At 47.6% G+C, this 14,308-nt stretch overlaps 1 protein-coding gene across 2 annotated transcripts in view; it reads left to right on the top strand.

Annotated features, from left to right (window-relative positions):
• Positions 1 to 14,308, top strand: part of adarb1b (adenosine deaminase RNA specific B1b) — a 109,537-nt gene that overhangs the window by 62,283 nt on the left and 32,946 nt on the right. The window contains exon 3 of one of the 2 annotated variants that reach the window (XM_031560129.2): positions 10,128 to 10,210. The gene's annotated coding sequence lies outside the window, so the exon portion shown is untranslated. Of the gene's footprint in view, positions 1 to 10,127; positions 10,211 to 14,079 lie in introns of those variants that run through there. The other variant, XM_012836379.3, reaches the window with a different exon arrangement.

Genomic DNA, 14,308 nt, shown 5'->3' with positions numbered 1-14,308 from the left:
TCTCTCTCTCTCCCCCCCCCCCCCCCCCCCCGGCTCTGAAGGGCCATTATTGAACCCACTGTTTGGTTTGGTTCTGTTTTTTCTTCAGGAAAGTGGAGGATTGGGAGTATGGATATTGACATGATTGCGCACTGTTCCACTGGTGACGTGCATCAGGCTTTTGAGAGTGGAAAACACACATGCCTACCCAGAACAAATATTGATATCAAAATGATCTCCCCTGAGCTATTTGGATGAGCTTTTCAATATTTCGCAGGTTGGAGGGGGGGAGGGTGGGGAGAAAGAGAAAAGATGGTGAAATGAAGGAAAGAAAGTGGTGAACACGAGTGTGGGAGTTTATAGATTTAATGACAGCTTGGGGGTGCACGATAACAGAGAGACTGGGTTTGTTCAGGAATAAGGAGTGTGTCTGCAGACCGCTGCGCGCACACACACACACACACACACACACACACACACACGGACACAGACGGACACATACATTTGCACAAGAGTTCATATCCTTTTATAGAACATAATTTAGAATATCAGTGCTAGAAAACGAAAATGGCAACCACCCAAATCCCCAGTTCACAGCCCTCACTTTGCTCTTTGGCCTTCACAGCAGCGTGTACTGCTGTAGAAGTATGTTTTTGTGTGTGTGTCTGTGTCTGTGTGTGTGTTCGAGTTGATGGGAAGGAGAGGAGCCTCTCACTGCCTGATATCCCTGTTGTTTGACCCTCTCTCCTTGTCGCCACCTGACCGTGCTAATGGTCCCATGATTTCCTGGATGTGGAAAACGCTGACGGTATCTCATGACTCCATAAGTAAAACAGAATTCACAGTTAAACAAATGGAATTTGACATTTCGGAACGAAATGACGGAGAAATGCATTTGACATTGTTATAGGCAACATTTTTGCCCGCTTGAGTGACACAGGCACATCAAAGATGTTGTCAGAGACAAAGAACTCTCAGAGTAAATCTCATTGTATCAACCTCTCGTGATTGATGCTTTTAAAATGTGGAGCGAAGGGAGAGAGCAGTCGCCCCACCCGGACTTGAACCCGCCTCTACAGGGTACCAAACCTGCACCCTGACCACAATGCCAAATAGCCAGGCTCACGACTTTTCATGAATACGGAGTTTGCCACAGCGATGATGGTGAAGTGCTGCATCCCTATGCGTTGGGAACCAAATGGGAAATACGGTTCATTTGTGTTTGTCGAACACAGGAGACTAAAACTGGTCATTGGGGCAGCATCTAAATATTCTTCTCATTCTTATAATAGCATCATTAGAATATTTAGATGCTGCCCCAAATCTTATAATAGCCTCTAAATATTCTTATATATTCTTATAATAATTCTCAGATTTTTTCCTTAATAACCTTAGAATGACCTGACTAACATTTAGAATGTTCATGTAGACTATTATAACACAAGTGGCTTACCGACTCCAGAAGGTAATCTCCCCTTATATATGTCTGCACATGTTTTCATTCTGTAAGATTCAATGGAATATTCTAGTAAATGAAAGTCTATTTGTAGTGTCTAGGGTCATACCCTACCCTACACTCTCTATTACAACATAGGCCTATCACCTAGACAGATTCAAACATGTGTGTAAAAGCACTGTGTACCGTGTCACAAGTTAATGTTTTGATTCGACATAAGATTTAATGATGATAAAATTGATAAACCCAAATCTAGAAAAAATAAAAAGGAATACATGGAATCATGCAAAAAATGTAAAGGAATTTGGCCCAAAGTAAAATGAATTTCATAAGCTCTCGCCAACACGCCCTGACAGCTAGTTCATCAGAGCATCACAGCAGCACTGTGACTGTGTGGAAGCACAATAAATGAGCAGGCAGGCAGACCAATGGTTGTGTGGCCAGACAGACAGACAGATAGACGAGCCAATGGAGACTGAGGAAATGACAAAACCAGGCAGAGAAATGGACAAACGGACAAATGTGTGGACTGACATACAGATGGACAGTCGGACAGAAAGAATGAAACACAGGCAGATGTGCTGACAAATTGACCGAGCGACCTTTGGACAGATGGGAAAGTGGATGGATGGACACAGAGGCAGACGAGACGAGTTGAGTGGCCCGTCTGGCCCGAGCAAGGCTGTGCGCTGCAATTTTGTGGTGACTGGATGGCTTGGCACTCTTGAGTGCTGGGTTGGCCCAGCGAGAGGCTGCGCTACACTGCACTGCACTGGCCCTCCTCTCCCCATCCCCCAGAGGTAGGACTGACAGGGGTCTGTCAGTACGAGCTCATGCCACAGCTCATTCATCTTTCTTTCTTTCTTTCTTTCTTTCTTTCTTTCTTTCTTTCTTTCTTTCTCTTTCTCCAACTCCCTTCTCACCCATTCTTTTATTTCTGTCTCTCTCTCACTTTTTCTCAGTCTCTTTTATTATTCAGGAATTAAGGGTCGGCTTCTTTCTCATGTTGAGCGGAAGCTGCTGTATTTGCCTCGGAGCGTGTCTGCGGATGGAGCAGTGGGGCATACAGCAGTTCAGCCCCTCACTTAAAGCCCCTCGCGCTGTTTGCTGTGGGACAGACATAGCTGTCTTCAGAGAAGAGAGAGAGAGAGAGACAGACAGAGAGGGAGAGAAAGATAGCTTCACACTTCTTCATGGTCTCCGTGAGAGGAAGGGGAGGACATGAATGAGCTTTGATTCGGCCATGCCTGCCAGTACTGGGTGTTCTTCCGCCGGAACGGCGAGGCCGGGCTTTGCACTTCAGCCGAACCCGGGCATTGTTGTGAGTGCATCATCCCGCCATCACCTCCTGGTGTTACTGGGCAGGGGACCTCGGGCTGTGGGCTCCACTGAGATCCTCTATTGCTTGACTATTGTCTCTTTTGGAAGCTTCTCTGGGTTTCTGGTGTCTTACCCCTCCTTTCTTGTGTGTGGGGGTGGGGGGGTGGAGTTGGTGGTGTTTTGCCCTTTGTTCCAGCTGTGGACTCACCGGTGTCTGATTGGCCTGTTCTAAACAGGCCTGACAGGTCCAGCTCTCAGGAGGAGCTGATGGTCCACACCTGGGCCAGGTGGAAACTGATCCTCTCTCTCTCTCTCTCTCTCTCTCTCTCTGCTCCTCTCCACTCTCTCTCTCTCTCTCTCTCTCTCTCTCTCTCTCTCTCTCTCTCTCTCTCTCTGCTCCTCTCTGCACAAAGGGCCGCTGTGAGAGGTGAAGTCAGGCTGTGAGCGCAGCTCTGCAGTTCTCATGGCCTACTTAAAACACAAGAGCTGTAACACAAGCCGCCGCCGCAGCTCCCTGAATGGCCCGTGCGTGGGAAAGAACGCCTCAGCTTTGTTCTGCACGCTTCACAAGAGGGCTGTGGAGAGGATTGAAGCTTTTTCTTCTTCTTCTTCTTTCTTGTGTTTTCCTCCTTTTATGTCGTGAAGAAAATGCTGATATTGTGACTGAGGCATTTCAGTTTATTTCCTCTCTCTCTCCATCATTCTTTCTCTACCCCTCTCTCTCTCTCTCTCTCTCTTGATTTTGCTCATTCCATCTCTCCTCCATGACCCTCTCCTTGTCTCTCTGAACCAGGTCTCTCAGCACTCTTCCTAAATACTTCTTCTTACTGTGTGCTATTTTTGTCCGCTGTGGGCTGCAGAAGTGGCCCCAGCTATGGCTTTGCCCAAACTCCACTCACACGGTCTCTGGTCCAGGTCCAGGTCCAGGGCCCACTGCATTGGCACACTGTAGAGCCACATAGAGCCAGCTGCTGTTTGCTAAGGTCCATCATGAGTGAGCTATTGACAACGTGTGCAGCATAGGTTCTAGCTGCCCTCCTAGTATGGCATTTTCCCACACAACTGTGAAAGACTAACAATTTAATGCCCTCGTTTTTTTTTTGTGTGGACATGCCTGCTGCTAGCTATCTAAGCTAATCAGTCCCTTGGGCTTGGCCACTCTGGCCTTTGCAGGCACTCTCATATCTCAGTGTGCCCTCTTCATCCCTTAACACACACACACACACACACACACACACACACACACACACACACCCTTTACCCACCCACTTCCCTGGGGGGCTCATCAGAGCCCAGGTGGAAGAGCAGGTACCCGCCCTTGGCCTCACTGCTGCAGATGTCACCTGGTGTGTTTCCTTTTTTTGCTCTTCTTTTACGGAGAGCTCCAGCTGTGATGGCCAGCTGGCCAGCCCACACTGCTCTGTCATCTCCCCCGAGGCATGACCCAGATTCAGTCTCCCATGGGGGAAGAGGGGGATGGAGAGAGAGAGAGAGAAAGAGAGAGGGAGAGGGTGAGCATTGGAAGAGCGTGCCCCAACTGTGCAAACAAACAACCCAAATCTGTCGTGCACAGGTGACTGAGTGGGTTGGGGTTGTTGGGCCGGGCCTGAGGATGAGACTAGACGTTTAAAAAAAAAAACGAGGAAAACTCTCGCTGTCTCAAGGATACGCTCCAGGATTCAGCAAGGTTAAAACAAAAAAATGTGTTTTTATCTGAGTCCTGTTCTCAGGCTGCCGGTGTGACTACTGTACCTCGCCTCTGCAGTGGAGGTCTTTTCCTCCGTCGACAGCCGGCTCCTTTGAGCTCAGACATGTGGGCCTGGACCGGCCCGCGCCGTCTCCCCAGAGGGCCTCCTCCCCTGGTCTTTCCTCAGGCACACAGTGCAGTGCATTGTTCAGGAGGCCAGGTCTCAGTGGCACGCAGTCAGAGGCCCAGCTGTGTGCCCAGCGTCCTCCACACACACACACACACACACACACACACACACCACACACGGCACCCATATGTGCCTGTGAGTGTGGGCTGATTGCAGAAAGGCTGCAGAGGTGAGGAGAGAAGTACAGTGCCAGGGACCCAGTCATTTTGGCAGTCATCAAAGGGGGGCGAGGGGGGGGGGGGTGTTCCAAAAGGTGGTCTCCACCCTGTCACCCTAACACATGCCTGCACTTGCCTGCTCACACACACACACACACACCATGTTTCCATTTCCTTTCCCCTCCCTCACACATCTCATTGTTTTCGTGTGACCCTGTTGTGATTCGTGGTTTTTAACGGGCTCGAGATAACGAGCTTCGGCTCCTGCCCAGAGCTCAACTGGCCCGAGTGAACGAGTGCAACGAGCAGTCATCGCCTCTAAACACACCCCCCACCATCGCCACCACATCTCCCGTGTCCCCATCTCCTCCCTAACACCTCCCTAAGTCGTCGCCTCTAAACACACTCCCCACCATCGCCACCACATCTCCCCCCTAACACCTCCCCAACCCCAGGTCCCACAGGGGGCCCAGCCAACCATACATCCGCTGGAACAGCAGCCATCGGCCACAAACAAGGCCTCAGTTGTGTAGGTGTGATTTGCGTGGGTGTGCGCGTGTAATGTCTGATATCTCTGTGTGTTGAAAAGTAAACACTATTGCTTCCCCCATTCCCCCCCCCCGCCTTGATGTGGAGAAATTAGCAGCTGTGCTGTGTTTTAGCCGAGTTAGCCAAACAACAAGGCACTCGCTGCAGTGATAAATATTTAAACCGCTGCATTCCGACTGCAATTGGGTAAGAAGGTTGCTCCGTGGCTTACAGGGAAGAAGGGGGCGGGGAAAAAAGGAAGGATCCGGTGGAAGCTAGAGAGGATATTAGCCAGGCAACTTATTATGCTTAATATTCAACCAGCTTTTCCCTGACGGAAGTTCACACCCGGGGCAGGCACGGTAATTCCTCCCTCGTGCGTCTTGTGTGTGTGTGTGTGTGTGTGTGTGTGTGTGTGTGTGGTGTGTGTGTGTGTGTGTGTGTGTGTGTGTGTGTGTGTCCAGCTCGGCCTCGCTGGAGCCAGCAGGATTGTGTTTCTTTTGGAGAAGGTCCTGCTCTCACAGCTCGGCGCTCTCAGATGGACACACACTCACACACTTACTTACACACACACACACACACACTTACTTACTTACACACACACACACACACACACGGTCAGGTTTGAGTCCACCTTTTCCCCCTCCCCTCCCCCTGACTTGGCAGTTGGTCTGGGTTCTGAGCGCAGTCAGGGCCTGATTACTTTGGATTGGGGTGAGGGTAAGGGCTGTGGAATACTGCATCTAGTGTTTTCTATGTCCGCGGTCATCCCTCACTCTGCGGGGAGTTTGTCTCGCCTGTGAGTCAGGGGTCTTTTCCTGCCGCTGATGAGTGGCGGTGCGAGTGGCCCCAGCGGCCCCGGCTCCACCCTGCGTCTCTCTCCCCTCCGGCGTCTCCTGCCACAGCTTCCCCGTATGCTCTCAAATCTGGGCTAGGCGACAGACCCACGCTCCGCGGCTCAGCCCTCTCATGCTCAAAGCACCGCAGCCCCCAGCGCTGCGCTGCAATGTACTGGCCAGGGACGCTACTGCCCCCACCAGGACGGACGCAGAACTGCTGCTGCAGTGTGGATAGGTATAGGCCTTGTCGGTGGGCTTATGAGGGAGAGGGAGAGGGAGAGAGAAAGAGATGTGTGCAGATGTTACAGGTGATTTCTCCTCTCTGTTATGTTTGAGCTTGTAGCCAGACATCTCACACAGTCTGTATTTTTGTGCTGGCAGGGTTTAAGGTGTGTGTGTGTGTGTGTGTGTGTCCTCTGGACTATCAGCACCGTCTGACTGTGTGATTTATGGATTCAGTTATTGAATTCCCACACTGTTTAAACAGAATAGGCTTGTTGTTTATAACTTGGCCTTGGCTAGGTATTCACTTTCAAGCGCTCTTCAAGTAACATTCTTCTCTTATGCTGGCCATTGTGTACCTTCAGTGGCTCTCTGCTGGCGCTGTGTCACTTTAACACAGTTAGATAGATAGATAGACAGATGGATAGATAGATAGATAAATACTTTATTAATCCCGTGGGGAAATTCAGGTATCTTGCAGCTCACGTAGTGACAATAAGTACAGGCAATACGTACAGTCAATACGATACAAATACAATACGGTTATGTACAGTGTAAGAAGAAAAACGAAGAGCTGCTAAGACAGCTGCCACTCACAGCGGCGCCACGTCACAATTCAGTTAAACATAATGGAGACATTAGGTCTGCGCTTAGCACAGCCACATAGAAAAGGTGCTGATGATCATGAAGATGTAAATATGGATTATTTGACCTCCGAAAATTTAGAGTACAGGCAAAAAGAACCGTTCTGAGGAGCAGATCTTATTATTTTCTTCTTGCAGAACGAGTGACGGCACACAAGGTGACCGAACGGTGGTAAGGTGGTGAACGCTGCCATCTCTGCAATTAGCACCATGCCGTCACCACTACAGCTCAGAGTCTGTGCAATCTGTGCCCGCGCCCACCTCCGTCGCCTGCCAGTCTGCCTCAGTCAAGAGTGTGTTTGCTGTGAGTGTACACAATGCTGCTCCAGACAGACTGCAGTCATGCGTGCTCCGTGCTCCATGCTCCTTCACTGGGCTTATGCAGCCTCACCACAATGGAAATTTCCTCTCTCTCCCTCCCTCCATGGCTCCCCCTCTAAGTGTGTTTAGCCCCTGTGGCATTGGCTGCCCTCAAGCTCTTGTTTTGGTCATCGTGCAGACTTTACTCGAGTGGAAATAAATCTGGCCCTTATCAGGCGCCAGAGAGCCACTGAGTCTCACCCCGGACATCCCAGCATACCACTTGGGTTGTCATAGCAGCAAAAGGCCACTTGGTTACGCACTTTGCAGGAATGAGACCTTTCCACATGTTTTCTTCCAGGGTCGCCTTAGGAGGCTGATTTTTTTTTTGCCTGTGAATCAAGTCTGACTTTTGTCTCTCGACTCGTGAGTGCCGCCAAGACACATAGTCTTTGCTGTGGTGCTTGAGCCGGATGCCTGTGGGGAGAAGAGGAGTCGAGACGACAAGTGAATTTCAGACGCTTCTCACCATTCCACAGACAGTCTAATGGCTCCACCATGTGGTCGGTGTTGGCAGCAGCTGATTGGCTCCATCCTGCGGTGTCAGGTTGTCCTTACCCTGGATGCAGTAAATGCAGGTTTTTTACCGCCCTCTGTAAGCTCCTCCAGAAAGGTCAAACCTGACATCAGGTGGCGTTAACACCATTAGTCATAACAGTTATTTTGCTGGGCTTTGCCGTGCTGAACAACCGGTGACTTAATAATCCCCATTGCCGTTTTGGGGATTTATTACCTTATGGTGTGTGTGTGTGTGTGTGTGTGTGTGTGTGTGTGTGTGTGTGTGTGTGTGTGTGTGTGTGTGAGAGAGAGCGAGAGAGCACCTTGGATATTCTCATTTTCAGAACAGTGAAAGCTCATACATTATAGCTATAAATGTGTATGACCGCTTAATTGAGCAAACCAGAGATTTGAAAACATACTTCTCTATTCTTCCTGCCTCTCCGTCCTTCTCAGCCCATCAGCAATGTTCTCTTTTTGAACTGGCGACCCTTTGACCTTCTTTGAGCATCTGAGGGTCCCTGTTGAATGGCACTGGATTCCACAGAAGAGTATTTGGCCACATCAAAGATGTGCTGTTGAGCACTGGACAAAAAGATGCTTGATCTCATGAAAACAGAGTGCACACTAGACTGCTGCTTCTGCCTGCCTGCTTGCATGTGTAAATGTGTGTGTGTGTGTGTGTGTGTGTGTGTGTGTGTGTGTGTGTGTGTGTGTGTGTGTGTGTGTGTGTGTGTGTGTGTGTGTGTGTGTGTGTGTGTGTGTGTGTGTGTGTGTGTGTGTGTGTGTGTGTGTGTGTGGGGAGGGGGGGGGGGTTGCATTGCATCTGTGTTTACCAGTTGGTATTGACCACAGATGAGAGAGACCGTGGCTTGACCCCCACAGGACCTCTATTGGGCACTGCTAGTAGGTAGAGCCTGTGAGAGATACAGCAGACCTGCTGGCGAGCCTGTGTGTTAAGCTTGCATCTGCCACATCTACCAATGCAAAGAGCAGTACCTCTACTTAAGCTGTCAAAACAAATGCTCAACCCCCTACTTAAGCTAGTAGGACGAGCCTGCTCTCTGTAAAGTGGTACAACAGGAACTGCTTCGAAGTGTGTGTGTGTGTGTGTGTGTGTGTGTGTGTGTGTGTGTGTCTGTCTCTTTGGTGGGAGAAGACCATCATGTATGCAGCAACAAGGACAAACAGAAGTGTCCTTGCAGGACCCCGCGAGTGAAACCGTCTGGCTGCTTCCTCCTCCTCCATAGTTAGTATTGGATGGATGAGATTTTGACAGGCCTGCTGTTTTGCTCATAAGCCATAAATCAGTGCCTCATGCCCCCAGCCCAAACTCTCTCTGGCTCCCACTCTGGCTGCAGACTGGCCTTCTGTGGTCCTCTGACAGACGTGCCAGAGGGTTAGCTGGAGGTTAGCACTTGGAAATTGCCAGCTCCATTTTTTTCCCTCCTCCTCAAACCCCTTCCTGGTATTCTGTGTGTGGAGAAAAGGGCAGCTCTTGGCCAAGCCCGCCACCTTAAATATGTCGGTCAGCAGAGCCCAGACATTTCCCTTCCTTAAGGCTGGATTTGGAGAGTGAGCTTGAGGTTAGGTTTGGTGTAAAGTATCACTCTCTCATTTTTAATTCCACCCCCCAATAAACTTTCACATTTTTCTCTTTTTGGTCCCATCCCACTCCAGTGCTTTCGGTTTCCTCATTTGGTGGGATTGGGAGCTGGAGGGCAGTAGTTCGCGTTCCCCAAGCCACAAGAATGTCATTTTCACGTGGTGTTTTATTGAGGACTTTTACAGGGCTCAACTTGTAAGTGCCTCCTGTGGGTGGAAGCTCAGGCCTGTCAGTGGATTGACACGTCATCATGCGTATTTAGCACCACTGCCCATGACTCTATTTTAAAAGGGAACGGCCTGTCAGGATGCACTGGATTACATCGTCCCGGCTGCCCTTTCAGAAAACCCAGCATCCTGAGGCTCAGAGATTAGTGGTCTCGAGCTGTTTACAGCCACAGAAAGTGCCAAGAGGATATGGGTGTTTATTTTTTGTTTTGTTTGTTTTTTTCACTATTCTGGGGGTTAAACCATGAATCTGGTTGTCATATTCTCTTCCCCGCCATTTGTTTTGACTCTTCATCCAAGTTTGTATGCTGTTGTCATTTGAACTGATGGCATGGTGTGCCATTGAAGCGATCTGTTTTGCTGCTCTGGTAGGCTGAACTCTGTTGACCCTTTGCTTGTATTCTCTTCCACAGACCACTGCATCTGTTAGGAGCCCCCAGCGCTGACCGCTAACAGGGACACAGGTGTGTGGCGCTGACCGCTAACAGGGACACAGGTGTGTGGCTTTAAGGTTTCTCTCCGCACTCACAACTCATCCATCCACTCACTATCAAACGCTACAGGCTGAAGACACATATTTATCAGAGAAATGGATTCAGTTGAACCAAAGTCGTACTGGTCTCTCTTGTGGCAGAAGAGTGATTTGGAATGTGGCAAGATGTAAACAGTAATGTAGGAGGGGCATTATATAATTATATAAGAAAAGTGCAAATAACGGTAAACACAAAAAAATGTCATCTTTTTTTCAAATTTTGTTTTCACCATCATTTCACAATCTGCACACTTTCTTCTGTCAGTTCACCTGGCATTTGATACTGTTGAGACATCAGGTGTATTATTTGAAAGTAAGCCCTTTGTGTGAACCAATAACGGTAAAGACAAATAATACCTGAACCATCCGACAATGTTTAAACAGATTTTTTGTTCTGAAGAAAGCCACAGATAGCTGTGAATTACCCATTCTTTAAACAATTATATCTAACTGAAAAGAGAAACACCACTGGAATTGTGGCTAAACTTCATTTAGTTCTCAGTTGTGTCAGTTCAGATACTCACATTTCAGTTTGGACATTACGGACAACAGTACGGACAAAATAGAATATTTTAGCCTAAGAGTGCATTTCATATCAATTCTGATTGATTTTATATTTTTTGGGTAACTTAGCACAGGTCCTGAGATCACCAGGTCCGAAAGTCAGTTGCAGCAGCTTTTGTTGGGACGTTTTTTGGTACGTTGGTATGTCTTCACTGTTTTTCGCATCTTTTTTGAAAATGGCCCTGACTGTATCTCCAAGGTGGCAAGGCTAGAAAATACTGTACTGAAAATATGCTATTGGAGCACCTTCTTCTACTGTGTTACCATGAGCCAGTCATTTCTGTCACTGTTGCTATGAAGCCTTCCATTGGTTGTCATGATGTTTTAGTGGACTGGGGCATTCTAGGTGAAATTGTAATACCTGTGGGTGCCACTATGGGGCAGTGAACACTGCACAGTGGTGTCCTAAACACATTGAGCTCAATTATTTGAAATGATAGTTTTCCTGTTTATACTGTGATATTCCTTATACTTAAAAGTAGTCTCGCCTAGAATGATTTACAATTAGTAGTATTGTCAATCTTTTCAGCTTGTCTGGAAGCAGACTTAGCACCAGGAGATAAGGAGACAATGGCCTACCTGACCTCCACCTCCTTGCTGTTGTATCCACTCGAGTTTCAAAGCTGGCAGCTTTCTCGAGGAGCTGAATTTTTTTGTGCTCTCTCGCCGTCATACAAGGAATGTATGCAAGACACAATGGTGCCCCTCGACGGTTAATTGTAAGAATTGTCCCCTGAAGCAATTCGAATCACCTCAGTCAGCCCACCGTCCTCAACTATGTTGATGGGCCGACAGTCACCGGCAACCCAAACTGCTAAAGCGTTGGTAACCTTTTCACGGACTGGTCTAATTATGTTCCTAGTGAAGTCGTGGAGTGCTACTTCTGTGATAGCTAAATTCAGCTTGACAAATGCTACATACAACTTTAGTTTTGTCGATTGTTCCGTCATTTTAAACAGAAACTTTCCGCCCAACAATCCCTCAGCTCTCTCCATCTTAAACTACCGTCTTGGTCTCACCTATCTAACTGATAGCAGACATGTGGCGGTTTCGTGTCAGGAGTCAACGCACACCGGAAGTAAACAAAGTTGCGTCTGCCTTAAAATATTTTAGCGCATTAATCTCGGCCACAATAATCTCATAGATTAACGCGTTAACTTTGACAGGCCTAGTTATTACACATATGTTTGGAGACGTGCATACTGGTTTTTGGCTGAAATTTGTGTGAGAATAAAACGGGTAACTTGGTATTGGTGAATTTTTATATACTGAAATTTCATATACTATTTCATATATACCAAGCCGTATCAGACATACCCCAACTCTCAGTTTGAATAACACCAGGCCAGAGCCAGCAGACTTGGTTCCTGGCTTTCGTATGTCTTGGAGCCAGAGCCATCCATCAAGGATTTCGCCAAGAACAGCATACTCTTTCAGTGTGTAATTTCTAAAAACAAATTGAATGCCTTGTGATGGTACACCTAAATGTACGGACAGTGATTCAAACATGCTAGCACTATGGTGTCTCTGCCATGATAGTTTGTAAGCCGATGGCAAAATGTATGTTATTACTAGTGAGGGTTCAAAGAGTCCAGACGTGTCTGCCCTTGTTACACTAAATACCTACAGACAGGGTAGCCATTACAATGACCCCCAAAAGCCAGGCAATCGTTAGTTACGAAAACGTTACCTAAATGGCGAAAAATATAGCAACATTTGATTTACATGCAAATCGCCTGATTACTTACCAGTGATGCCAGTACATTTACACCCAATTTAAATAGTTCCCAAAAGCACATACACAGTGAGACAAGTAGAGCATGTTAAAAACTGGATAAATACACGTCCGGCCAGACATTCCGAAGGAGGACATGGTGCTGAAGAATGGGACTGTCCAGCCAAAAGCCAGACGTATGTCCACCCTACATGACTAATATACCCAGTGGTTCCTTAACGGCCAGACATTTTGACCAGGTCAGTGATGGAGCTGACAAATTTACAACTTGGACCATAATGCTGACTGCTGATTTTACTGTTGCAAAGCTCAAATAAAAGCACTGCCATTTGTGGGGGGGAAACGTGTTGCTGAGACCTTGGGTTTCAAATATATTATGGGAGCGCCACATCGAGCTGTCATTATAGAGCATATCCACAAGGTGGTGCCATTAGCTTGTTTTGAAATGGCATTACAATTCCTGGATGAGGGTTGGAGAAGATGAAACCGAGGAGGCAGATAAACTTGGTTAACAAGATGCGTTGTTCACAGCGCGCAGAAGAGTCCTCTTCCTTTGTTTGGTCACAAAGGTGTTGTTGAAATATGCGTAGAGGAAACCTCTTGATTCACTTCATTGTATAACTATAGAAAGATACAAGCTGAAGTTTAACATCGGATATTTGAATGTATGCTTATCGTCTAAACAGTGATTGAATTTTGTGGAAACAATAGCTTTGTGAGCACATTACCTGTATTTCGTCGGGACCTACCTGAGATTTTATCAGAATGGGAGCAAAACTACCTCTGGGTGTTCTGCCTTGTCCAGGCACCTTACGTTCTGTTCCCACTGCGGAGGAGTGTGTGTGTCTACTCTACACCCTGCATTTGTCTCTATGCAAGTAAGACATCCAGATACAGCTGGCATGTGAAGGGAACATCTTAACGGGTCACTCAGGCTATTCTAGTGGCGTTGGTCTCCCTGTAGTTCATTTGTTCAGAACCAAATTGCCATATGCACCGTGTAAATTGCTGTCGATTGAGAGGCTGTACATTCAGTAGGGCAGCTATGGTGTTAACCTGGCCATTCTTCTTCCTGTGCTGCAGGCTTAATAACCTGGCTGGCCGGCAGTGTGGCAGGTGTCTGAGTCTTATTTCCAAGTCAAGCGTGACAGAAACATATAGCTTTAAGACACTATATAGACGCTATAGCATGAAATAAATCTGCTTCAACACTTGGAGTGAGGGGCTAATGATGGCATATCCACCCTAGTTTTGCAACTTGCAAGTAACATTTAAAGAATAATGATATAAAAAGAAATGCTTTAACTTTAATGGTGTTAGAAAATTGATGAGAAGAATCTCCTTTCATCTCCAATATTGTGGAACAGTTTTCTTAGAAATCTATACTGTTTTTGAGATTTTGTGCATGTGCAAGTAAGTAAGTAAGGGAGAGAGAGAGAGAGAGAGCACAAGAAACTGCCACAGTAAGTAGTCTCACTCCTCACCTCAAAGCAGAGTAGAGAAAGAGAGAGAGAGAAAACTCCCCTCCTCTCTTCTCCCTGAAAGCCCCCTCCCTCCCTCTCTCCCTCTTTCCCTCCCTGTTTTCTCTTCCTCTCTCATCCCCACAAAGTGCTGAAGGCGTGAGGGGAGGGTGGAGAGCGCGAGCACACGTCTGCCTGCCTGTATGTGTGTGTGCTCCTGGAAACGGGTGTAAGCAAGATGGAGCAAAAGAGCGGGAGAGAGACCATGCGCTATGCCTTAGAGCTGTGAGGGAGGGAGAGAGA

The sequence above is a fragment of the Clupea harengus genome, chromosome 2 (assembly GCF_900700415.2).
Source record: "Clupea harengus chromosome 2, Ch_v2.0.2, whole genome shotgun sequence".
NCBI classification, from domain to species: domain Eukaryota; kingdom Metazoa; phylum Chordata; class Actinopteri; order Clupeiformes; family Clupeidae; genus Clupea; species Clupea harengus.
Note: the sequence above shows the minus strand (reverse complement) of the source record. Positions and strands in the feature narration are given on the sequence as shown.